At 40.4% G+C, this 25,585-nt stretch overlaps 1 long non-coding RNA gene across 1 annotated transcript in view; it reads left to right on the top strand.

Moving 5' to 3' along the window:
* Positions 246 to 25,585, top strand: part of LOC110261185 — a 349,709-nt gene continuing 324,369 nt past the window's right edge. The window contains exon 1 of the long non-coding RNA XR_002345071.1: positions 246 to 751. This is a non-coding gene — a long non-coding RNA (uncharacterized LOC110261185). The remainder of the gene's footprint in view (positions 752 to 25,585) is intronic.

Here is a 25,585-nt window from a genome sequence, read left to right as displayed (position 1 = left end):
AGGGGAGGTACATTTCTGTGTGGCTGAAATGGGGAACATTATTCTCCCTTTTGGATTTCAAGGTGTCTGTTGGCTTGGAGCTAAGAGGAGTAGAAAACCCAATTTGGTGTTGAATCAGCAGCCTTCCCCAATCTAGTTTCACCACGTGCAAAAATAATATTTGGATCCACTTGCAGGCCTGAGACTGTATCTTAGTTTACTCAGAACTCAGTAAGAACTCAGTGGAGAGTGATCAATTAGACTAAAACATACCAGTACTTTCTGTATGATAGGCTCTACCCTAGTTCTCTACATGCATCCTTTTATCTAAACTTCTTCAAAGCCCTGTGCAGTGAATAGAAGTGCCCTCAGTGCATTATATTGAGGGGTTTATGAGATCAACATGAGTTATTATTGGTACTGTTAACCTTGACCATTTGCTTAAGGTGGTGGTTGTCAGATTGCTCTACTGCAGTGTTAATAATTTTTCCCTTTTCGTGTGCCATTTGTTGTAGGCTGAATATTTGTGTCTCCTCCTTGCTGCCCTCTCAAATTCATATGTTGAAATCCTAACCCCCAAAGTGATGGTGTTAGGAGATGGGCGCTTTTGGGAGGTGATTAGATCATGAGGGCGGAGCCGTCATAGTTGTGATGACTACTGTTATAAAAGAGACCCCAGGGAGCAAGCCGTGTGAGGATACAATGAGAAGTCAGCAGTTTGCAACTTGAAGAGAGCTGACACCCTGAACCTGGACTTCTGGCTTCCAGAACTGTAAGAAATAAATTTATGATGTTTATAAGCTACCCAGTTTCAGGTTCTTGGTTATGGAAGCCCACATGGACTAAAATACCGTGTGAGGTTGTTATCAGCCCCATTTTACAGATGAAGAATGTGAACCCAGAGAGCTTCGGTAATTTAAGTGTTGAAATTGGAATTAGAAGGTTGGTTGCACAACTCCAGAGTTTGTATTCATACTGCCTCCATTAATTCACTTTGCTGAAGTGTTATTAGCTGAAACTCAGGGATCTATTCTGAGATGGGACCCTCTATATAAACACGTAACTATCCATTGGTTTCTTTTCTTCTTGTAGTGGTTTTTTGGTGGTGGGGGTGCATATAGTGCTATATGTTCTCCCTCTGCCCCAACCTCCATCCCATTATGGGCCTTTATGAAAATAATCATCAGGAGGTACTTGGCATGGTTGTTCCTTTCAAACTCATAGGCTCGTGAGAGTGGAAAGCAAGAGACTGAAAAAAAAAAATCAAACCTCTCTTGCCATCCTTTTTTACTAGCCTGTGTTTGGCAGCTGACTTGAAGCTTGTTAGGTCTGGAATATAGCTGATGAAATAATGTGACCAAGACCTTCTTATTTCCTGGTATCAGGAGCATGATGTTTGGGAGAGAGCATCCCAAGAGAGACGGCTGTCTGCTACCTGAGCGTCGCCCACTTGGTCATTCATTCAATAATTTAGCTGGTCACACAACCATTTTGGGCATCTTTTCTTCTAGATTATGATGATAGAACATAGAAGACAACAGTGATAATAATAATGGCAGTAATAACAACAATTTATTGGAGGCTTATATTGAACCAGACATTTGTGCTAAGCAATTTCACATGCTTTATAATCCCTGCTTAATAAACAGAGTGTGTTGTAATTTGCCCAAGATCACACAGCTTTGTAAAGGATAGAAATGAATAAGAACCTTACTTTCCTTGAGGAATTCATAGACTGTAGACTGATGTGAAAAAAAAATTACAGTGAAAGAGTGTGTAAGAAATAAAGAGAATGGAAAGACTTTTTATCTTCTTTCTTCCTTCCTTTTTCTTTTCTTTCTTTTTTTTTTTCTTTTCTTTTCTTTTGCTGCACCCGCATCATGTGGAGGTTCCCAGGCTAGGTGCTGAATTGAAGCTGTAGGTGCTGGCCTACGCCACAGCCACAGCAACACTATGTCTGAGCCGTGTCTGTGACCAGCACCACAGCTCACGACAATGCCAGATCCTTAATACGCTGAGAGAGGCCAAGGATCGAACCCTAGTCCTCATGGATACTAGTCAGGTTCTTAACCTGCTGAGCCATGACGAGAACTCTGAAAGACTTTTTTAAAAATATAAAAATAAGGATCCAGCATTGCTGTTAGCTGTGGTGTGGGTCACAGACCTGTCTTGGATCCCGCGTTGCTGTGGCTGTGGCTGTGGCTGTGGCAGGCACCCGCAGCTCTGATTCAACCCCTAGCCTGGGAACTTCCATATGCTGCAGCTGTGGCCCTGAAAAAAAAAAAAAAAAAAGCAAAATTACACATACACAGTTATTTAATAATCTTTTATGTTTAATGTCCATCAGCACTCCTGGCCCTCTTTCTTAGACTTTGCATATGATAAACATCCTTTCCTTCCTGTATCTCCCACCCCTACCTCTTGCCCTAATTCACCTAGGGAATTTTTATTGTTATAGGTGATGTGGCTTGAATTGCCCATTGAATTCCAAGCTCATACCTGAGTGTGCTGGCCTGGGAAATGGACCCAGCCCAGCACACCTTGGTAATCCTGGAGCAAGTAGACCAGCTGCATGGGGAGAAGGAATAGAACAACTGTTTCCTGTCTCCTCTGTGTCGGGAACATCCATTACTGTGTCTCCTACACAGGTCAGAGACACCACAGCTGCTAGGAGGACTGCCAGCCACTATGTAACCTCTCTTGATCAGCACAGTAGCATTTTGCTGGCTCTTTCTTGGTTTTCTGGATTGATGGGGTCAGGGCACAAGTGACATCCTTCTTATTGAATCTCTTTTAATTAGTAGCTTAATAGCCACTGTTCTTTTTCTTGTTACCTCACTGCCTTTGGGAGCCTTGATTCCTGTAAGGCAGCATATATTGAGTTCAGCCTCAGTGGTAGGCATACCCCAATTTGTTTCTGTAACCCTGGAGTGGGCCAACCAGCCTCCTATTTGCACACACTGGGTGGCTGTGCATGCAGGTTGATTGCTAAGTACTCATTTGCCCACTGTGGGTCTCTGAAATCACAAATATGGAGGTGGGATGGCAATGTGTGGGTGGAGGAGGGGTGGGTTGTTGTGTGCTGCCAGTGACAAGTGCCCCCATTGTGTCTGCTTTTCAATGTGCAGTCCTGGAGCTAATGACACCTCTCCATTAAATTGCAGTTTTGCTCTCAGTAGCTTTGCCCTATTGTCCGGGCCACTTGACCTGTCAAGCAGAGGAGAGGGTGTGTGGGAAAGGAAAATTCCCTCCCTGCTCATGGGGAGAGAAGCCTGCTCGCATTCTGAGGGGCCCTCAACTCTTCAGAGCTGGTTCGGCCTATCTCTAGACGTAATCATATGCAAATAAAACAAAGCCTTGGAGCTCTGGCTGTGCAGTGTTCTCTATCTGCACTGTGAGTCACCATGCCCATAGTAATGGCTTGCCTTGTAAGCCGCTATCAAGTGTGTGCGTGTTTTCCTTTTTGAGAGATGACAGTTCCCAAGTGAAAGGACACTTCAGCTCTGATAAAACTTTCCTTCTATTGTCTGAGTTTTGTGTTTGTTTTCTGGCAAAGCCCACTGCTGCCTGAGCATTGTGTGCTGCAAAACATTTTCCATTTTTGAACAGCGAGGCCAGCCAGGGTCTTTGGGGGGTTCTTACTAGTATTGCCTGAAGCGAATACCACAGCTCAATAGCAATTTAATATTGTAATCAGGGAGCAAACTGTGCAGTTTTGGCACATTGTGATAATTATTAACTACATCTATTAGTGTTACGGTTCTAGTAACTAATATTTACAAAAGGTTCCCTGTGTAGGGGAGACCTTGCCCAGACACAAATGTCTGAGTTATTCCTAAGTGATTGTCAGGGGCCCTTTGAGCCAATGTTCATGTTCACTGTTTAAAGATAAAGCATCAACCCTGAGAAATCAGACTTCAAAAAGCCTGCCTCATGAATAACAAATTCTCAGGATGTAAACCTATGCTGAGGTTTGGAACATTTGGGGAAGGTTTTCCTGGGAAAAAGAAATCCAAGAGATCAGTTGAGAAAGAGAGAATGAGAATGAGAAGAGCAAATTAAAAGGAAATATTGTTTAATTGGTATCACTCAGGAAAAGTTAAAAGCATGTTGCCCTTTATGTGGCAGTAAAGTGGCTTTGGAATATCAGGGTTTTGATTCTCTGGTGTGCTTATGGTGCATTGGGTGTTAGTGGGTGGCTTTTAAGGGTGGGATGCAAATGCTTGCTACCATCTCTAGCTTTTAGCACAGAGATTCAACAAAATCAGTTGGGCCAATGAAGCTGATAAAGGCAGATGCCTTCTTCAAGCCTCATAATTCTGCCATTGTTCAAGTGTTGTTCCCAGACAACATCAGTGCCTCCGTATCTATCATTTATAGAATAGCATCATATGTATTTTCCCTGAACCTTCTTCAAAGGATGTATTTGGTGCACAGAGTTTATTGCTAAGTAGTATTGTGAGTAAAAAAAATGGAAGGATTTTATGAACTTCAGAGAATTGTTCATTTACCAATTTGTTCATTTTTCATTATTCTTTTACTGTGCACCTACTATAGTATTGTTCTAGGAACTGGGGATACAGCAATGAAAAGACAGAACAATCTCTGCTCCCAGTAAGCTTGCATTGCTGTGGGAGAAGATGCAAAACAAGTAAATGAATGAATGAATAAATACAAAATAATTACAGAATAGTAACTACTATAAAGGAATAAAGCAGCATGGAAGAATAACTACAAGCTGGTTATGGAAGTCCTCTCTGAGCAGATGACATTTGACCAGAAACCTGAAATGAGAACAAATCAGCCATGTCTTTTTGGAAAGTCCTTCTTGAAAAATCATTCATTTGTTATTCCACAGTGTTGGGTTTTTAATCTGTTATCTGTGAAACTCTTGGGCAACATTTCTCAGAGTGTTTTAAGGACCATTTCCAACAGGGTCATCCTGATGCTTGCTTAAAGTACAAATTCCTGGACTCCATTCTAGACCTACTTAGAATTTCTGGGGTGAGGCCTCGAAATCTGCATTTTGAAGCACTGCAATGAGACTGCTGAGCCCTTTCTAACTGTACACAAAATGTGCAATATATGCTATACATCAGATCTCAAAGACTCCCCTCTTCATCCCGCACAGAAAAGCTAAGGAACAGGAAGGGAATTCGGCCTTTCCTATGTCTCATTGCATCTGCAGAGAGAAGGAATTTGGATATATATCAGAGACATTATCAAGTCTCCAGGGACACATAGTAATTTGCTGTAGTGGGGGTGTGTTTTTTATGGGAGGAGGGAAGTTCAAAATTCTCTTTACAGCATCACACAGGACTGGGTCAAGAGGATCCAGGATGATCAGTGTGAAAGTTGTATGGAGGTGAGGTATAATTGGGCTAAAAGTCAGTCTTAGGCCTGGACCTTAGAAAGAAAAACACTCACTTCTCTTCCTCATGGCTGGTAGCTAAGATAGATCTTGGGGTGCCTTCTACTGAGGAAGCACCTTCTCTTTCCCTGGGAAGGACAAGCAAGATCAAGTAGTGTTGAGAGTGGAAAGGCACAGAATGGATGGCTGAGGTTGGATGTAGTCTTGACTAGGGCTGGAAAATACAGGGAAGACATGTCATCATTTTCCCTTCTAATCCCTTGGCAGCCATTGGTCATCAGTCACAGAAGTTTCCTGCTTCATAACCAATCTACATGGATGCTCCAGGCATCTATTAGCATAGGCTTTTATTAACATGAAACTGGTTGCCGTCCCTGGGTCTTAAGGAGACGGCAGTAGGGTTCTTTGAGGGTTAGTCATAAGCCAGCTGCTGTCTTCATTCATTCATTCAACAAGGATTTATTGGGATTTACTATATGTCGCATTATATGAGGTGCTGGAGATACAGCAGTGAATAAACAAAATTTCCTGTTGTGTTCTAGTTGGATGAGAGAGACAATAAACAAAGAAGTAAACATATGCATAATGTTAGGGAATGGTAAGTGCTATGAAGAAAAATAAAATAGGAGTTTCCATCGTGGCTCAGTGGAAATGAATCTGACTAGTATCCATGCGGATGCAGGTTCAATCCCTGGCCTTGAGTAGTGGGTAAGGATCTGGTGTTGCTCTGGCTCTGGCGTGGGCCAGCAGCTACAGCTCTGATTTGACCCCTAGCCTGGAAACCTCCATATGCTGTGGATGCAGCCCTAAAACAAAGAAGAAAAAAAAAAAAAGAAAGAAAGAAAAAGAAGAATAGAGAAGGTGGGATGAAGGGTACCAGGTTATTTTTTAAAAAGTACTCAATGGAAGTGACATTTAAGTAGAAAGCTGAATGAAATGAGGGAGTGAGCCCTGTGGATATCTCCATGGCAGAAGACCAGAAAGAGATTTCTAGTTAAAATGCTAACCAGTTAAAAAAAAAAAGCTAACCAGTGATAAGAGTGTGAAATTGCGTGGGAAAATATCTGGGCCATATGTTTCTTAGAAACCAAGAGTCAAGATCACAGCTGAATGTGGCCATTGTACTGAGGATGCAGAGCTTTATGAGGATGATCACTCCATCTTCAGGCAGAACCAAATCATGGGAGCAGTGAAATAAGCTTTTAGGCTCAAGATGCTGTGTGATTAACTGAATGTAAACTAATCACCCATCATCTTTAATTATATATTTGAATATTTGCTATCTGCCTGGCATTGTCCTAAGGGCTTTACATATGTTGCCTTTACTTTTTACACTACTTTGAGGTAGGCTGTTATCAGCTCTATTGTGCAGATAAGCAAAGCCAAGCCCAGAGAGGTTAAGTAACTTGCTCAAAATTACATACCAGTAAGTAGCAGAAGGATTGGAACCTACCTAAACTGACTCTAGAACTCTGCATTACCTTGCCTCTCCGTTTTACTGTGTAAAATGATAATATCATGGAGTTTTAGTCTTTGTGTTTTTATTTTTGTGTTTTTATGATTTATGATTCATCCTCTGTATTTTTGGAGGTAGCTGCTTTTCCTTGAGGAGATTTAGGTTTGTGTTACAGAAGACAGACTTAATATTCAGTCTATTTGACTTTGAATATAGGCTCTTGAATTTCAAAAAAGGAAGGAAGTTGAGGATGAGTTTTATACCATCACAATAAGAATATAGGAAAATTCAGATCACCTTAGAAGAACTGTGGGTGGTATGGGGGTGGCGGGGGCAGGGCTGAGAAGGAAAGGCTGGAAATGGGGACAAGCCCTTGGTGCATTTATTGAGATTCTGCTGAGCACCATCAGCGGCATTACCAGAGAGGCCCATGGAAGCTGAGCCAATCCTGTAGAGTGTTCCTTGCATGTTAGCACAGCCAGGGGCCTGAGTGGAGGAATTGGGAAGAATGAGGCTCGCCTTCTTGGAATGGTCAAATGAGGGTCATCTGCTGCATCATTCAGTAGAAAGAGATGTACTTTTGCCCAGAGAACTGATTGAATTGTAGTCGAATGACCCAAGGGGTCATTGTACTCTTGTCTTGTACTCTTAGTGACCAAGAAGCATGGCGATGTAGAAGAGGAAGCCCAAGTACTGATATTTGATGAAGTTTGAGCAGATATGTGTGAGTGAGGCTGGTATGGTGAAAAGCAGTGCATTGCAATTATATAAACCAGTATTATCTGAGGGGGATGGAGGATCAATTTCCTGCCATGATATCACATGGCAGAAATAAGCAAGATACTTATGTGCTGGGGTTTGGAAAACTAAGAGGAAAGGTTGGAATTCAAAGAGCTTCTGAGTTTCTGCAATCACAGAAAGTATATTCTCACTAAGTATAAAAATATTTCATTGTTTTGTTTGTTTATTGAGTATTTTATTAGTCTCACAACAGTAGCTCTGTTGTTAAGCATAGGGCCTAGGACCTAGGAGACATTAAATAGCATTTATTCAATGAATGAAGGCTGAGCTTTATATTTGCAAATGAAAATACTATAAAATACTTTAAAAACTTAAAAATTTTCTTCACTAGATGTTGCTTTTCATAAACTCTATTTCTCTCTGGAGAACTATTAACTGCACAAAAATCAATAGTGTTTCTGAAAAAGAGCAAAATAGTATTTTTACTTTTCAGTTAGAAAATGTAATTGTACAAAGTACTTCATTTATATGATCAACAGAACTATAAAATATCTTAGAATTTGTGTGAATAACATTCATAATACCTTTTGGAAGAATCTTATAATACAAACCATTGAAGGGAACAAATGAAGACTGAATAGAATGAAATAGAGTAGTATCTAGAAACCCGAAAAAAATAAAATTCTCTTTACAATACCAAGTGTAGATAAAGGGATGGTGAAATAAGAGTTTGCCCATACACCTTGTGGGAAAGTAAAGTGGTATAGCCACTTGGGAGAGCAATGGACATTATTATAATAGTGATAAATTGGAGATAAACAATGTCCTTATATGAATAGGGAAATGGATAAATAAATTCTGGCTGTATTTATTTACACATTGGGCTAGAACCACATAGCAGTTAAAGATGAATAAAGTAAGTCTAAATTTATCACATTGATTATATCTCAACATGTAATGTTAAGTGAAAAAAAATCAAGTTATATATAAATACATATAATACAATATCATATGAACTAAAACACAACACTACATAACACATTCTTTATGATCAGATGGGTATAGTTAATGCAGTTAAAGCAGCTAAGGTGTGAAAAGGCACAGTGCTCTTCTCTGAAGTGGGAGTAAAGGAAATGAGCTAGGGAGGGAGATGGAGCGACTTGGCCTAATCAAGTGTGTTTCTTGTATATATTGAGGAATATTTAAAAATATTGGGCCATATAACACATTTTTTGTTATATTATTCTTTATATTAAATTACTTTTCCTTTTCCTGTTTTGGCTCAGTATCAATGAACCTGACTAGTATCCATGAGGATGCGGGTTTGATCCTTGGCCTTGCTCAGTGAGTTAAGGATCTGGTATTGCCGTGAGCTGTGGTGCAGACTGCAGATGTGGCTGGGATCTGGTGTTGCTGTGCTGTGGTGTAGGCTGGCATCGGTAGCTCTGATTCTACCTCTAGCCTGGGAACTTCCTTATGTTGCGGGTAAGGCCCTAAAAGGCAAACAAAACAAAACAAAAAAACCCATAAAACTTTACCGAATCTTTGCAAGTGAAAACACACACATTCACAGGTAACAACCCCACTGTAATTCTTTATAACTTAAGAAAAAAAATTGATCTTGCTAGTTTTCTCTTTGTGCAGCACCCAATAGATTAAGGTTTCTTTGGTAAGATCTCCTCAAATGAAATAACAATTTCCATAAATATGTAAAATACCAGGACTAATTAGCCAGGTTAAAATAAAAAAAATATATACCTAAGAAATATAATAGGAAAAGATATTCTTTAAATTTTCCATCGACCAAAAAGGACACTCAGAGAAGAGTTTACTTTGTAATCCACAGAGAAACATCCCCTGTATGATCTCAAAGAGCAAAACTGAGGTCAATGTGAGAAGACTAGAAGAAGAGAGATTTTGAATCTATATTAAAAAAGAAAATGACTAATGATTTAACAGCATTAGAATGTGTCTTTTATTTATATCATAGTCCTGGGCAGCACTCCTGGGTGGATATTCAAGTTTTCCATCTCCTTTCCTATTGTGCTGCTATTTTATCAGTATGTCCATGGATGTCAGCAAAGGGGAAGAGAAAGATGAGGGTCATGCAGAAAGTTTTGGTTCCAGGCCAAAAAATGGTGGCCATCATTCCTTTCTTCCATCAGTAGATTTGCCCAACCCCAATCCCATGACTTTAACTGAAAAGAGCTGAGCAATGCAGTCTTCCAGTATGGCAAGAAGAAGAAAAGAAAATAGGGTTTGAATACTTGGTACTGTCTCTGTCAGAGATGCTAAAGCAGAAGAGAGAGTGAAAAAGGTAGAGCTTTTTATTTTATTTATTTTATTTTTTGCAATGTCCTCTTCACTCCCCTCCTCTAGGGGGAAAGATAACAACAGCTATAAATTGCTGCCTGGAATAAGTCCCAGTTGTAATAGGAGGATAGAAGGCCAAAGAGATGACATAGTTAGAAAACTTAGAAAAACCTAATATGTTCCAGTCAGCAGGACCTGATGGCTTGCCCTGTAGGATACTGAATGAATTTTCAACTTTCATCTTAGGACTATTAGCCATTGTTTCCCCCAAATCACAGAGGATTGGAAAAGCCCCCAAGGATAGCAAAAGGGTAAATGAGGTACCCACATCCAAGAGAAAGATAGGATGACCTTGGAAATTTTCAGACATGTGGGCTTGACATCAATACCTCAGAAGATCTTGGAATAAATCATCAAATAATCAATTGGATAGCACCTGAGAGAACATAAAATACTAAGTAGCAATCAGTAAAGCTTTGTAAAGAGCAAATAGTGCCAGGCCAATTTAATTTCCTGCCATGATTGTGAGAGGCTTACGTACACCAGGGGAATCGATAGATGGGATCTATCTAAATTTTAGTAAAGATTTTGATTTCTTAAACCAGGCATTGTCTTTGACATGTTAGAAGAGTATGTTCCCATCTACGCTTCTGTTAGAGGTTGGAAGGCATCACCCCAAGGGAAGTTATCATTGGCCTGATATCAATCTATTGGGACACATTGAATGCTGTCCCAGAGGTATTGGGGCCAGGATCTATCCTACTCAATAACTATATTGATTGCTTGGATGAAGGAATTAAGACTCTGCTCATTAAATTTGCAGCTGGCACTAAATTAGGTGGGGTTGTTACTGCTGTGCAAGACAGAAATAAAATTCAAAATGGCCCTGACTCATTGAGAAAATGGCTCTACAAAACTGGGATAAATTTCAACAGGGACAAGTGTAAAGTGGCACAGGTGCCCCCACAGCCCTAGAACAGTGCCTTGGGCATACTTGACACTCAGCAAATATCTTCAGTGCCTTCCTTGTGGGGTTGTTGTGAGGATCAAAGTGTGATAATGATGCGGAAGTACTCTATAAACCACAAACTGCCTTACAAATGAGAAAGGTCTGCACCAATGTGAAGAAAGTTATTATTAAAGGCAAGTAAATATGCCCTGAGAGGCAATGGGAAGGGAACTGGAGCCATTTAAGCAAGAGAAGAGAAGAATCAGGGATGATGAGTGTAACCATTTTATGAAGGTATTAACAAGAGAGATGATTAGCTCTTCTCCATTTGTGTCAAGGAAAAAGGGGCTCCAATGATACAAGATGGATTTCAGTTAGATGTGAAGAAGAACTTCTTATCTAGGTTGGGTCCACCTCTGGGAGGTGCCCACTCTTCCCTTGCCTCACAGATGTTACATTTGTCCAATGTTGGCCTTTCTAGTTCACTGTGACTCCCTAAGAGTAGGGTCTCCACAAGTCCCTGTCATAGCCCTTGTGTCCAGGACAGGACTTGACATATAGCATATGCACAATAAATATTTGTCGGATGAGTGAATGTCTGGTGTACCAAATATAGGCTCAGATCCTGGGCCTTCATTCTCAGAGAACTTAAAAATGGGAGTGATTTATTCTAAGGGATGAGATGTTCTTTCCAACACTGATTTCATGATTCTATGTATGTAAAAAAGAAGTGAAAGTGTTCATGATATATTCTCACCCCAGTCTTTGCTTTGGTTCTGAAACTGCTGATGGATGGGATGATTGGCGAGAGGGGAAGGAGGCAAAATTGTGTGGCTCTCAGTCCTGTCCCCACCTCTTCCCTGTGAAGAACCTTTATGAACAGAGAACCTTATGAAGAAAAAAGAAAGTGGAGAAGAGGGGCTACGTTCAACTTTCCTATTGAAATTGGATCCACTTTGTTCATCTCAGCTGTTTGTTGGCATTCTTCATTTCTAGATCTTCTGATCCAAGCTGCGAAAGCCATAATCAGTGGCCTGATGCTGAGATATTCCCATCCCAATTCTGCCCTAAGGCTTGGAGAGGGCAGGATTGCTAGGGGAGGTCCCCATCCCCATTGCTAGGGTATTTATTTCAGACAGATTCTAGACTCATTTTTTATTTTTCCCCACTGAAGCCTATTTTCAATGAATTATTACAGAATTAATACATACCTTTAAAATTATATGCATTATTTAGTTTTAAAGGAAAGCCATGCATTTTACATGAGTATTCTAGAAGTATGCCCAGAAGAGGTCATTCTTTGGAGCAATCAACGCAGATGGCTTCCCTGCAACATCTAAAATTATCCTTAGTGGCTTGGAGCTGGGAGTGTCCATTCCCTTGTCAGCTGCTGAGTAAATGAGATGAACTAAGCATACATTGAAGCATGTAATCAAAGGCAGGTGTTCTGAATCTTGGGCTTAGCATTGGCCTGTGATGGGTCAGTGAACCCTTTATGGCCAAAATACATTTCCCTGTGTATATGAATATGTGCCTTTTCCTGGGGATGGGTTCCTTTAGTAAAGACTATCCTGGGGTTTTAAAAGGAAGTACGGTGGCAAGAAGGTTGGATCAGTCCTACCTAGACAGAAGAGATGGCAGAGAAAGTACTTTGGTGCAATTTGTGATATAGGAAGCACCTACTGCCGGTGGCTGTTCAAACATGGGAGCCAGATGGGTAGTCACTGTCATCTGAGAGAGCTGTTTGTTGGTAGGAGAATGCAGACCAGTGTGTCGAAATGCAGGCCAGTCCAAGGAGGATGGATGCTGGCAAAAGGATGGGAGGAATGAGCCTCTGTCCCATACTCAGAGGTTGTGTGTAAAATTATTTTCTAAAATAGTATAATCCTATTAGAACCCCTTTCCCACTGGGCTAGTGGGAAAGCTAATCTCACTTATTTTAGGGCTCTAGAGCCATAACAGCATTCTAGAGGGCTGACACAATTTCAAGTCATAGAGAGACCCTCTGGAGGCTGGTTGTATGTCTTCCTAAGTCATTGATGAAATGTCCATTGTCTAGTCTATGTCTGGACAGAAGGCAAGATAACTGGTTAGAATTAGGGGCTTATGGATTGTACCTCTGTGAGGTGAGTATGGGGGCTTGATTGGAGAGGTGAAACTCAGACAAAGTAGAAACCAAAGAATTTGGGGGAATTAAGGGACTGGGTCTTATTAATGAATAGGAACAAGATTTAGGGAGAACATGTGAACCCAGCAGTGATGACTGGGCCTGTGGCTAGTGTAAGGTCATGCTGGAGCAGCAGGATATGCTGAGACAGTTGATACACTTTTGGCCTCAGGCAGAACTGGCTCAGGAATTGGGGTGGAACTGAGTCTGGAAATGAGAGACCTCCCTAGGAAAGTCTAACGGAGGCCAAGGCCAAGGCCAAAGACATGACTGTACACATGGAAGAGCCTGTGCAGGCCTGACAAGTTTGGTATTCCATCAAATAATAATGAGTCTGCATTTACCTTGAACTGCAAAGTCCTTACTTAAAAAAGTCAAACTGTCTCAAACTTCAGTTCTCTCTTTCCTTCAACTATTGGATATAAATATTTCACTTTGTAGCCTTTAACATAGCAACTGCAAGGTTTCTGTCTAAAGTAGGGAGGCTGTTTGATGGTAAATATATTGGGACAAACTGGCACTACTGATGCTGGCAAAAATAGCAAGCATATCGAGAGTAACGATGCTGTCTGTCACGTGCCTTTAGATTCTGGGATGTTAAGGTTAATACTGATTACTGCTGCTTTCATCATTATTATGTTAAAAAAATGAAAGCCAGAAAATGAAAATGTGACTTTACTTAAGTTTCCTGTCACTTTAAGAAACCCAGAGGATCAGACATTAGGGAAGCCTCACAACGTCCGGAGTAAACTAAGGCAGGTGAGGATTAAACAAATGTCCATCAACAGAGGATGGATTCGGAAGATGTGGTATATATACACGATGGAATACTACTCAGCCATAAAAAAGAATGACCTAATGCCATTTGCAGCAACATGGATGGAACTAGAAAATCTCATACTGAGTGAAATGAGCCAGAAAGACAAAGACAAATACCATATGATATCACTTATAACTGGAATCTAATATCCAGCACAAATGAACATCTCCTCAGAAAAGAAAATCATGGACTTGGAGAAGAGACTTGTGGCTGCCTGATGGGAGTGGGAGGGAGTGGGAGGGATCGGGAGCTTGGGCTTATCAGACACAACTTAGAGTAGATTTACAAGGAGATCCTGCTGAGTAGCATTTTGAACTTTGTCTAGATACTCATGTTGCAACAGAAGAAATGGTGGGGGAAAAAATGTAATTGTAATGTATACATGTAAGGATAACTTGATCCCCTTACTGTACAGTGGGAAAATAAAAAATAAAAAAAAATAAAAATAAATAAAAAACATAAACAAAAACAATTTATTCCAAGTCCAGTCATGGCTCATTTGTGGAGAAGAGACCAAGGCCATTGTTCCTAACTCCCAGCTTCTTCCTCGTAGTAAGTACTGAGGTGCTACAATCCATGCCCCAACCTAGTAATGTGTAATAGTTTCCAAATACATGTTCTCCTTTTTTTTATTCACTCCCTTTCCCTTGTTTCTTCTCTCAAACAAGTACAGTTCCTATTAGAGTAATATTTATATTTTTAGCCTCGCTTTGCAGTTGAGAAAATGGTGACGGAGAGCTTTGACGATGCCCTTGTCTGAGGCAGGATGAGGGGCACATGTTCCTGGGACTGCTTTTCATCCTTAGATGCCCTGATTATATAATATTCAGAGCAGTGTCCTCTGGAAGGTGTCTCTCTTGGAGGCTTCTTCATTTAGAGCGATGCTTCTGTACCTAAAAATGATTTTAAAATCCCTTTTCAACCAATAAGTGTATCCCCAATGAAATTTCATTTCCATTTAAATATACTAGGGTTGGAATTTTTAGGGTGGATCTGTTAGGAGGCCTGGACACATGAGGTAGCTGGGGAAATATATATTTGAGGGCAGGGGAGATGAAAGGGGGACTTTATACCCTAATGGTAAATATGACTTACCATTAAATGGTAAAAATGACTTGCTGTAATATATTCCAGTTCCAAGCTTACCTCGCCATTCTCCCCAAAGCAATTTCTGAAAGGATTTAGTTTTTATCCCTATTGCTAATAGTTTCAGTGTTTCTGTAATAGCCACAGCACCAACAACATCACCTAAACATACTATTGTTTTCTGAGTGCCTGGCACTATTCTAAATGTTTTGCGTATTTCAACTCAATATTGTAACAAGCTTGTGAGGTAGATGTTAGTATCACTTTCATTTTACAGATGATGAAACTGAGGCACAGGAAGACTAAGTAATTTTGCTAAAGTCACACAGCTAGTAAGTGTGAGAGACAGAATTCATACCCAGGCAATTGACGATAGAGTCCTGAATTGCCTCTTTAGATTGCTTGGCTATTCTGTTAGTTACTTGGAGAGTTATCTTGTCGTCTTTCCTTCCCACATTTAATCTGTCCCAAAGCAACAGAATATACATTCTTCTCAAGTACTATGGAACATTCTCCAAGATAGATCACATTTCGGGCCGCAGATCAAGCCTTGGTAAATTTAAAAAAGTTGCAGTTATACCATGCATTTTCTCTAACCACAATGCTATGAGACTAGAAATCAACTACAAGAAAAAAAAAAAAACAAAACAAAAAACAGCAAAAAGCACAATCTCCTGGAAGCTAAACAATATGCTACTGAACAACCAATGGATCATTGAAAAAATCAAAGAGGAAATCAAAAGATACTTAGAGACAAATGACAATGAAGATACAAAACCCGAAAATCTATGGGACACAGCAAAAGCAGTTCTGAGAGGAAAGTTTATAGCAATACAATCTTACTTCAAGAAAGAAGAAGCTCAAATAAACAGCCTAATCTTGCACCTAAAAAATTAGAGTAGGAAGAGCAGACAAGGCCCAAAATGAGCAGAAGGAAAGAAATCATAACAATCAGAGCAGAAATAAATGAAATAGAGACAAAGAAAACAGAGAAGATGAATGAAACCAAAAGTTGGTTCTTTGAAAAGATCAACAAAACTGATAAACCTTTAGCCAGACCATCAAAAAAAAAAAAAAAAGGTAGAGTTTTGTCCGGATAGATGCCCAAGAGTGGGATTGCGGGGTCATATGGAAGTTCTATGTATAGATTTCTAAGGTATCTCCAAACTGTTCTCCATAGTGGCTGTACCAGTTTACATTCCCACCAACAGTGCAGGAGGGTTCCCTTTTCTCCACAGCCCCTTCAGCACTTGTTATTTGTGGATTTATTAATGATGGCCATTCTGACTGGTGTGAGGTGATATCTCGTGGTAGTTTTGATTTGCATTTCTCTTATAATCAGCGATGTTGAGCATTTTTTCATGTGTTTGTTGGCCATCTGTATATCTTCTTTGGAGAAATGTCTATTCAGGTCTTTTGCCCATTTTTCCATTGATTGGTTTTTTTGCTGTTGGGTTGTATAAGTTGTTTATATATTCTAGAGATTAAGCCTTTGTCAGTTGCATCATTTGAAACTATTTTCTCCCATTCTGTAAGTTGTCTTTTTGTTTTCTTTTTGGTTCCTTTGCTGTGCAAAAGCTTTTCAGTTTGATGAGGTCCCATGGGTTTATTTTTGCTCTAATTTCTATTGCTTTGGGAGACTGACCTGAGAAAATATTCATGATGTTGATGTCAGAGAGTGTTTTGCCTATGTTTTCTTCTAGGAGTTTGATGGTGTCCTGTCATATATTTAAGTCCTTCAGCCATTTGGAGTTTATTTTGTGCATGGTGTGAGGGTGTGTTCTAGTTTCATTGCTTTGCATGCAGCTGTCCAGGTTTCCCAGCAATGCTTGCTGAATAGACTTTCCTTTTCCCATTTTATGTTCTTGCCTCCCTTGTCAAAGATTAATTGACCATAGGTGTTGGGGTTTATTTCTGCATTCTCTATTCTGTTCCATTGGTCTGTCTGTCTGTTTTGATACCAGTACCACACTGTTTTGATGACTGTGGCTTTGTAGTATTTCTTGAAGTCTGGGAGAGTTATGCCTCCTGCTTGGTTTTTGTTTCTCAGGATTGCTTTGGCGATTCTGGGTCTTTTGTGGTTCCATATAAATGTTTGGATTGTTTGTTCTAGTTCTGTGAAAACTGTCATGGGTAATTTGATAGGGATTGCATTGAATCTGTAGATTGCTTTGGGTAGTATGGCCATTTTCACAATATTGATTTTCCCAATCCAGGAACATGGAATATCTTTCCATTTCTTTACATCTTCTTTGATTTCTTTGATTAAAGTTTTATAGTTCTCAGCATATAGGTCCTTTACCTCCTTGGTCAGGTGTATTCCGAGGTATTCGATTTTGTGAGGTGCAATTTTAAAAGGTATCGTATTTTTGTATTCCTTTTCTAATGTTTCATTGCTGGTATACAGAAATGCAACTGACTTCTGAATGTTAATCTTATATCCTGCTACTTTGCTGAATTTATTAATAGTTCAAGGAGTTTTGGGGTTGAGTCCTTAGGGTTTTCTATGTATAGTATCATATGACCCCGCAATCCCACTCTTGGGCATCTATCTGGACAAAACTCTACTTAAAAGAGACACGTGCACCCGCATGTTCATTGCAGCACTATTCACAATAGCCAGGACATGGAAACAACCCAAATGTCCATCGACAGATGATTGGATTCAGAAGATGTGGTATATATACACAATGGAATACTACTCAGCCATAAAAAAGAATGACATAATGCCATTTGCAGCAACACGGATGGAACTAGAGAATCTCATACTGAGTGAAATGAGCCAGAAAGACAAAGGCAAATACCATATGATACCACTTACAACTGGAATCTAATATCCAGCACAAATGAACATCTCCTCAGAAAAGAAAATCATGGACTTGGAGAAGAGACTTGTGGCTGCCTGATGGGAGGGGAGGGAGTGGGAGGGATCGGGAGCTTGGGCTTATCAGACACAACTTAGAATAGATTTACAAGGAGATCCTGCTGAGTAGCATTGAGAACTTTGTCTAGATACTCATGTTGCAACAGAAGAAATGGTGGGGGAAAAAATGTAATTGTAATGTATACATGTAAGGATAACTTGATCCCCTTACTGTACAGTGGGAAGATAAAATTTAAAAAATTATAAAATAAGGGGGAGGGCTCAAGCCAATAAAATTAGAAATGAAAAAGAAATTACAACTGACTCCACAGATACAAAGGATCATAAGAGACTACTATAAGCTTAAATCCTTTTGATTTTCCTTCATGGCATTTTCTTATATACCCCTTCATTTTTATTCAAACTACTGTTAAGATAAGGTCTCTACTACTTTCCTCTGGCCTCTGGGGTCTTCACTAATCCAGCCAGAATATTTCTGCTTTCTGAGATACTACTCCTAAAATAGGCATCCTCTGAACACAGATCATAAATGGATATCAACCCCACATTTAAGAGGAAAATCCCTCTTCTGGCACTGTAGACCTTCCCCGTTTGCCATCAACTTGACTTTCTAACCCCATCTCCCATTGCCCCTACACAATCCCCTGCTTCAGTGAATCTAGGAGTATACTGAACTCACCATAGGCATCCCTGCCTTTGCCTTTGCTCTGCCTGCCTGTAATACCTGTTTGCCTCAGCATCATTTTAAGTCTATTTGTTCTTCAAAGTCTCAGCTTCTCTTTAAACTTCCCTTCTCTCAATTTCTACAGCACTTATTTATCAAACTTGTAGCATGTTTTACTTAAAATTCTCCTTGTGCCTGTTGAAACTTGGAGACAGATATGAGAAGGCATGCTTGCATGGGAAAACTCTTTTCACATGTATTTTTCCTCTCTATTTGGAAGAGACAGACGTCAGGATCATAATAATATTGATGATTCAGTGATCATGTACTGGTTCAGAAAATTCATGAGTCAAAAAATACAGAAATAGGATTGACCCAACTGGATGGACCCAACTGGAAGATTGTTCTGATTTATTAAACTTTTTCCTCCAAGTTAGATAAGGTGGTTGAGCATATAGTAACAAGTCACCCTCTCCTCTGCCTACATTCTGGAAAGAAATTAGTCAATGAGATCAAAGTTACCTGTTTCTGAGGCAATGGGAAAGAAGTGGAGTGGAAAGACAGTTCTTTGATGGCCAGACTGGACTTGGGGACACGTTTTAAGTTCTGAGTCCTGGTTGTAGGCAGGGGCGGTTGTAGTCGATGTTTCCTCTGCTCTGTCAAGAAGATGCTCTGGGACCTAGCTTTATTGTTTAGCATCCTCTGGGAAGGGAGAGATGGGGATCTTTGAAGCTGAGGTTTATCCATCTCTTTTGTGGTGCTAGTCATTTTTTATTTACTTTATTTTTTAATTTGGTCTTTTTAGGGCCACACCCACGGCATATGGAAATTCCCAGTCTAGGCATCGAATCGGAGCAGCAGCTGCCGGCCTACGCCACAGCCAGAGCAACACCAGCATCTGTGATCTACACCACAGCTCACAGCAGTGCTGGATCCTTAACCCACTGAGTAAGGCCAGGCATTGAACCCTCATCCCCATGCATACCGGTTGGGTTCATTACTGCTGAGCCACATTTTTTAAAGGAATGTGGGTGGTTTCCATCTCCATATCTCTCTTCCTCTCATGGCGGAGACAATATGTTAAACCTCTGTACATCTACTATAGTTTTAGCATAGGCTTTTATGTGAGCTTAAAGTAGATACTTAATAGATAAGTCTATTGGTCATGGTCATATCAGAGAATCTTCTTTCGAGTCTAACCCATACTTAATGATTTTCAAGTTTGGAGAAGCCTTGCCTAACTTCAAACACTATCCTAGGAGAAAGAATACAAAATTCATAAAGATGCCCAGGTAAATGGCAATGAAATTTCATCTGAGAAGTTTGGTGAAAAATACCATAGGAAAGGAGTTTTCACTCTGCAAGCATGATAGGAAGCAACATGGTTAACTTGACAGAGTTTTGAAAGGTGTTGTTACTTGAAGGTACAAATTTGACTGAAATAAAGGTTGTGCATTTAAAGGAGGACCCAGGAGTTCCCGTCATGGTGCAGCAGAAACAAATCCAACTAGGAACCATAAGATTGTGGGTTTGATCCCTGGCCTCGCTTAGTGGATTAAGGATCCTGTGTTGCTGTAGCTGTGGTATAGGCCAGCAGCTATAGCTCCTATTCGACTCCTAGCCTGGGAGCCTCCATATGCTGCGAGTACAGCCCTAAAAACCAAAAAAAAAAAAAAAAAAAAAAGAAAGAAAAAAAAAGAAAAAAAAAAAAAGGAGGACCCATGAGGCTCTGTGTGGGGCTATTTTGGCTATTTTAATTGAACTGGCTGAGTTACTGGGAATGAGATGTATTTAGGGACAACCTCCAGAGTCTGAGTTCTCCATGAAGTGGGCTTATTTGTGTAAGGCCCTGGCTTTCCACCAGGATGTCTGCTGACCTCAGGATGTGTTTAAAGAACTGCTTTATGTATTTCTACAAAACTTTTTGAAATTTTGAATGAAACTTTTTTTTCAAACATATCTGCAGAGCTGAGATGAATTTACACATTTATAATTTCTAGCCAATAGATTTCTAGTGTGAATTGTTCATTACTCATTCATTCATTAACTCATTCAGTATGTTTCAGTATGTTTAAACCATGTGTTAAAACTCTGATCCTATAAAAGATGAATAAGATCAGGCCTCCCTCAAGAATTTTATTACTTCGCGGAGGAAGACAGTCATTTAAAGAAATGCACTAAAATGTTATAGATGCTGATAAAATATCTATGGGATTCCTGGTGTCATTGAGAGAGAAAGAGGGAGGTGGGGAGAGACTGACCACTGGGATGCAGGGATGGTCAGAAAAAAATTCCCTGAAGAAGAAATTCTTGGACTGAACTTGAAGAAGACAATTACCAGATAAACAGATGAGTAGGCAAGTGGAGCAGAGGGGAGAAGGCATTCTAGGCATTCTAAGGGAGAAGGTGCAACTGGCTGAGCTCCCTTAGGGACCTCACTCAGTCTTGTTTGGTTGAAGAATAGAGTGTGAAGTGACAGAAGAGGCAGAAGAGGCATCCAGGTTACATTCAGATGGTCTTGTGTACCCAGCTCAGGAGTTGGTGCTTTGTGTTTAGTCATTGGAAGGTTGTTTGTTTGTTTTTATGAAACAAAATCATGGATTTTCTTTGCAAAGCATCAGTTTCTGCATAAGTGTCTTTTCTGTTCTAGGATTGAATTCAGGACCCCACGCTGCATTTAGTTACCACATCTCTCTCTCCTCCAATTTGTGATACGTCCTCAATCTTTCCTTGTTCCTCATGACTTTGACATTCTGGGGAAGTGTGGACAAGGCATTGGTAGAATGTCCTTCTATTTGGATTCATTGATGTTCTATGATTATACTGGGGGTATGGATTTTTTTTGTTATTTCCCCAATACAATTTTTTTTTTCCTATGGTACAGCAAGGTGACCCAGTTACACATACATGTACAAACTCTTTTTTTCATACATAACCACACTCCATTATAATTGAGTAGACATCGTTCCCAGTGCTACATAGCGGGATCTCATTGCTAATCCAAAAGTAATAGTCTGCATCTATTAACCCCAAGTTCTCAATCCATTCCACTCCCTCTCCCTCCCCCCTGGCAACCACAAGTCTATTCTCCAAGTCCATGATTTTCTTTTCTGTGGAAAGGTTCATTTGTGCCATGTATTAGATTCCAGATATAAGTGATATCATATGGTATTTGTCTTTCTTCTTCTGACTTACTTCACTCAGTATGAGAGTCTCTAGTTCCATCCATTTTGCTGCAAATGGCATTATTTTGTTCCTTTTTATGGCTGAGTAGTATTCCATTGTGTGTATATACCTCATCTTCATAATCCAATCATTTGTCAATGGACATTTGAGTTGTTTCCATGTCTTGGCTATTGTAAATAGAGCTGCAATGAACATGCAGATGCATGTGTCTTTTTTAAGGAAAATTTTGTCCAGATATATGCCCAAGAGTGGGATTGCTGGGTCATATGGTAGTTCCTCCATACTAAGCTCCATAGTGGTTGTACCAGCTTACATTCCCACCAACAGTGCAGGAGGGTTCCCTTTTCTCCATACCCTCTCTAGCATTTGTTATTTGTGGACTTATTGATGATGGCCATTCTGACTGGTGTGAGGTGGTATCTCATGGTGGTTTTGATTTGCATTTCTCTAATAATCAGGGATGTTGACATTTTTTCAAGTGCTTGTTGGCCATCTGTCTATCTTCCTTGGAAAAATGTCTATTCAGGTCTTTTTGCCCATTTTTCCATTGGGTTGTTGCCTTTTTTGCTGTTGAGTTGTGTAAGTTGTTTTGTATATTTTAGAGATTCAGCCCTTGTCCGTTGCATCATTTGAAACTATTTTCTCCCATTCTGTAAGTTGTCTTTTTGTTTTCTTTTTGGTTTCCTTTGCTGTGCAAAAGCTTGTCAGTTTGATTAGGTCCCATTGGTTTATTTTTGCTCTTATTTCTGTTGCTTTGGGAGACTGACCGGAGAAAATATTCATAAGGTTAATGTCAGAGAAGGTTATGGATTTTGAGGAAGAATACCACAGAGGTGAAGTGCCCTCTCAGTACATCATATCAAGGGATGCATGAGACCGATATGACTTATTACTCATGATCTTAACCTTGATCACTTAATTAAGGTAGTGTCTGTCAGATCACTCCACTGCAATGTTATTATTTTTCTCTTCCCATGTTCCATTTATTTATTGGAATATGGAATATCCCAATATCCCATATTCCAACAGCTATGGACTGGAACTGTCTGTGTCTCCCCCCGCCCCCCCCCGCCAAATTCATGTGTTGAAATCCTAACCCAAGGTGATCATATTAAGAGATGGGGCCTTTGGGAGGTGATTAGGTCATGAGGGTGAAGCCCTCATGAATGAGATTAGTGCCCTTATAAAAAGAGATTCCGGAGGACTCTTTTATCCACTCTGCTGTGTGAGGACACAGCAAGTACACAACCATTTAGGATCTAGGCAGCAGGGGCTCATCAGACACCAAATCTGCCAGCTCCTTGATCTTGGACTTCCTAGTCTCTAGAACTGTGAGAAAATACATTTCTGTTGTTTATAAGCCACCCAGTCTATGATATTCTGTTATAGCAGCCTGAACTGACTAAAGCATCATTCTCTAGAGGTGAGTCACTAAGTCTAGTCCACACTCACAGCAAGGGGACTTATGTTTCACTTTCTGGAGAGTGGAGTGTCAAAGAATTTGTGGACATATATTAAAAACACCACAGTAAATAATAAATAATATTAAAAGGTGTTTGAAGCTATACAAATGTCTTGTTTCTCCATATTTCACTATCCCATTTTAGTATTTATTAGCGGATCTTGCCTGTAGCAGTGATTACTGTTTCTATTTGTCTCATTACTTTTACACCTATTATTTGGAATTTGTCTGTAAGGAAGATTGGTCCCTTCTCCCCCATTTATTTATTTATTCAGTCATTTATTTATATGACTAGGGACTGATGGATATTGATTATTTCTCTGGGTAGTTTTTGTGTTATAACCAATACTATTCTTATTTAGTTTCCCTAGTTTTTATGGCTTTGGCCATTGGGAATTCTTTCAGGTTTTCTCCTGTGTTGTTTTGACATCACAATGCCCACATTATTGTGAGTGTGTGTCTCTCTGTGTATTTTGAGCACTTCATTTTTTCTGGCATAACAAGATGCTCTAGGCTCATGTTGTGTCTTCCCCGTTTCAGCCCTGCAATCAGCCTTTTCTTCAAAGGACCTTGGTTCCTTTATTGGAGAATGGTATTTAGAAACCAATATCCAGGCACCAGGTGTGCTTTATGCTGCCGTAAAATCACTGCTTCTTAGTTTTTAAATAGAGAAATGCCATAACTATAATTACAACAGGCCTTGGCAAGCAGTTGTCAGGGAATAGCACTGGAGCCAGGAAGATGAATGAGGATACCATGCCAACTGTTCTGGCAAGAAATGAAGAGAAACTGAACTTCAGCCTTGATAGGAAGGGTGGTGGGGAGTTTTGTGTTTTGTGGATTATCTAGACATTGGTCTCTAACAGATGTAGCCTGAGTGCTACTCTGCTGCTTGCTGGCTGTGTAACCTTGGACAAGGCCTTCAACCTCTCTTGGTCTTAGTTTCTTCATCTAGAAAAAGAGACTAACAGCAGCTGTTGAGGGAGTCAACTAAAACAAAATGTGGAAGTGCTTGGTGATGTCAAACCATTGTCCCAGTGTGAAGAATTTAAGTTTATTGATAAACCACATCAACTTTTCCCTTTTCCTTTTTTGTGATGGAGGATCTAGCACTTTAGAGAGGCAAGGAAGCATGGATATGTCACAAGAAGGGCAGCAGAGAGGCTCAGAGAGAGGCTGACAAGCATCTAGGCAATTGGGGTGCTACAGACTGAATGTTTGGGTTCCCCCAATTTCATACATTGGGTTACCCTGATGTCTCTCTCTGGAGATAGGGTTTTTAGGAGGTAATTAATGAGAAAATAGAATGTATACATGAATGTATAACTGGGTCACCATGCTGTACTGTAGAAAAAAAAAGTTGTATTGAGGAAATAACAATTAAAAAATGTTACTATAAATAAAAAAAGATTAAATTAGGTCATAATAATGGGGTCTTAATCTGATAGGATTGTGATTTTATAAGAAGTGTGGGGAAGGGTAGAGAGAGAGATTTCTCTCTGTTATGTGAGGACACAAGAAAGTATTGTCAATAAGCCAGAAAAAGAGTTCTCACTAGGAACTGAAGTGGCTGGCACCTTGATCTGAGACTTCCAGCCTCCACAACTGTGAGAAAATGAATTTCCCACCAAGCCTATGTTATTTATGACAGCTTGAGCTAAACCATAAATCTGTAGGCCCCAAGGGAGCTGAATGAAACCATGGAGCATGTTCAAGGCAATTGTGACCAGCAAGGCCGGCGGCTGAGGAGGAGCCTGTACCCACAACTTGTACACAGTACCTGTGGGGCAGGCTTTCCCCAAGCATGGGTGGCTGAGGCTGGGGGGTGGGATGATTGAGAACAACTGGCTGGAGTGGGCTTGAGAAGGTGGCTTCTGACCGTGCTGCTGCCAGCTTTAACTAGGCACTGGGAGACTACAGAAGAGGGTGCATCAGGAATGTCTGGCTTCACTGGGCCCAATGAGTCAGTGAGTATATTTCCCTCCTCTCCTCCAAATTAAGATTGTGTTCTGGAAATTATTTTTCTGTTTTATGTTTTCTACTATGTAGAAAACATAGCAAAGTGCTTCCCTATGTGCAAGGTATGGACAGTATGGCCTTAGTCTTGCTGTTAGCCAGCTCAGCACCTACTCTAAGACCCAAGATGTCTTGTATTTGGGGTTTGGATAGTATATTCCAATCTCTTTTGAAGCCCTCAATGGGAGCTGGAGGTTTGGGTGGCTTGTCTGCTCTGTCCTACTGCTTTTGCCTCTAACCATTTGCCTCACTGTTGTGGGCCCCAGTCCAGCTCTCTAATTAGGGGGAAAAGGAACTGTTCTCCTATTTGACCCTCTCTCTCTTCCCGCCCCCATCCCTTCTGGGACCCTCTGCTGTGCCCCTCACCTCCATGTGCCCCTGACCCATGACCCATGCATCTGAGGGCAAGGTGATGTGTAGCAATAAAGGACAATGTGTGACAGACCAAGGCCTGTCTGAAGAGGGAGCTCTGCCAGGCTGTAGAGCCCCAT

Source organism: Sus scrofa, chromosome 6 (assembly GCF_000003025.6).
Source record: "Sus scrofa isolate TJ Tabasco breed Duroc chromosome 6, Sscrofa11.1, whole genome shotgun sequence".
NCBI lineage: Eukaryota > Metazoa > Chordata > Mammalia > Artiodactyla > Suidae > Sus > Sus scrofa.
The sequence above is the reverse complement of the archived record's forward strand: the minus strand, read 5'-3'. Positions and strand labels throughout refer to the sequence as shown.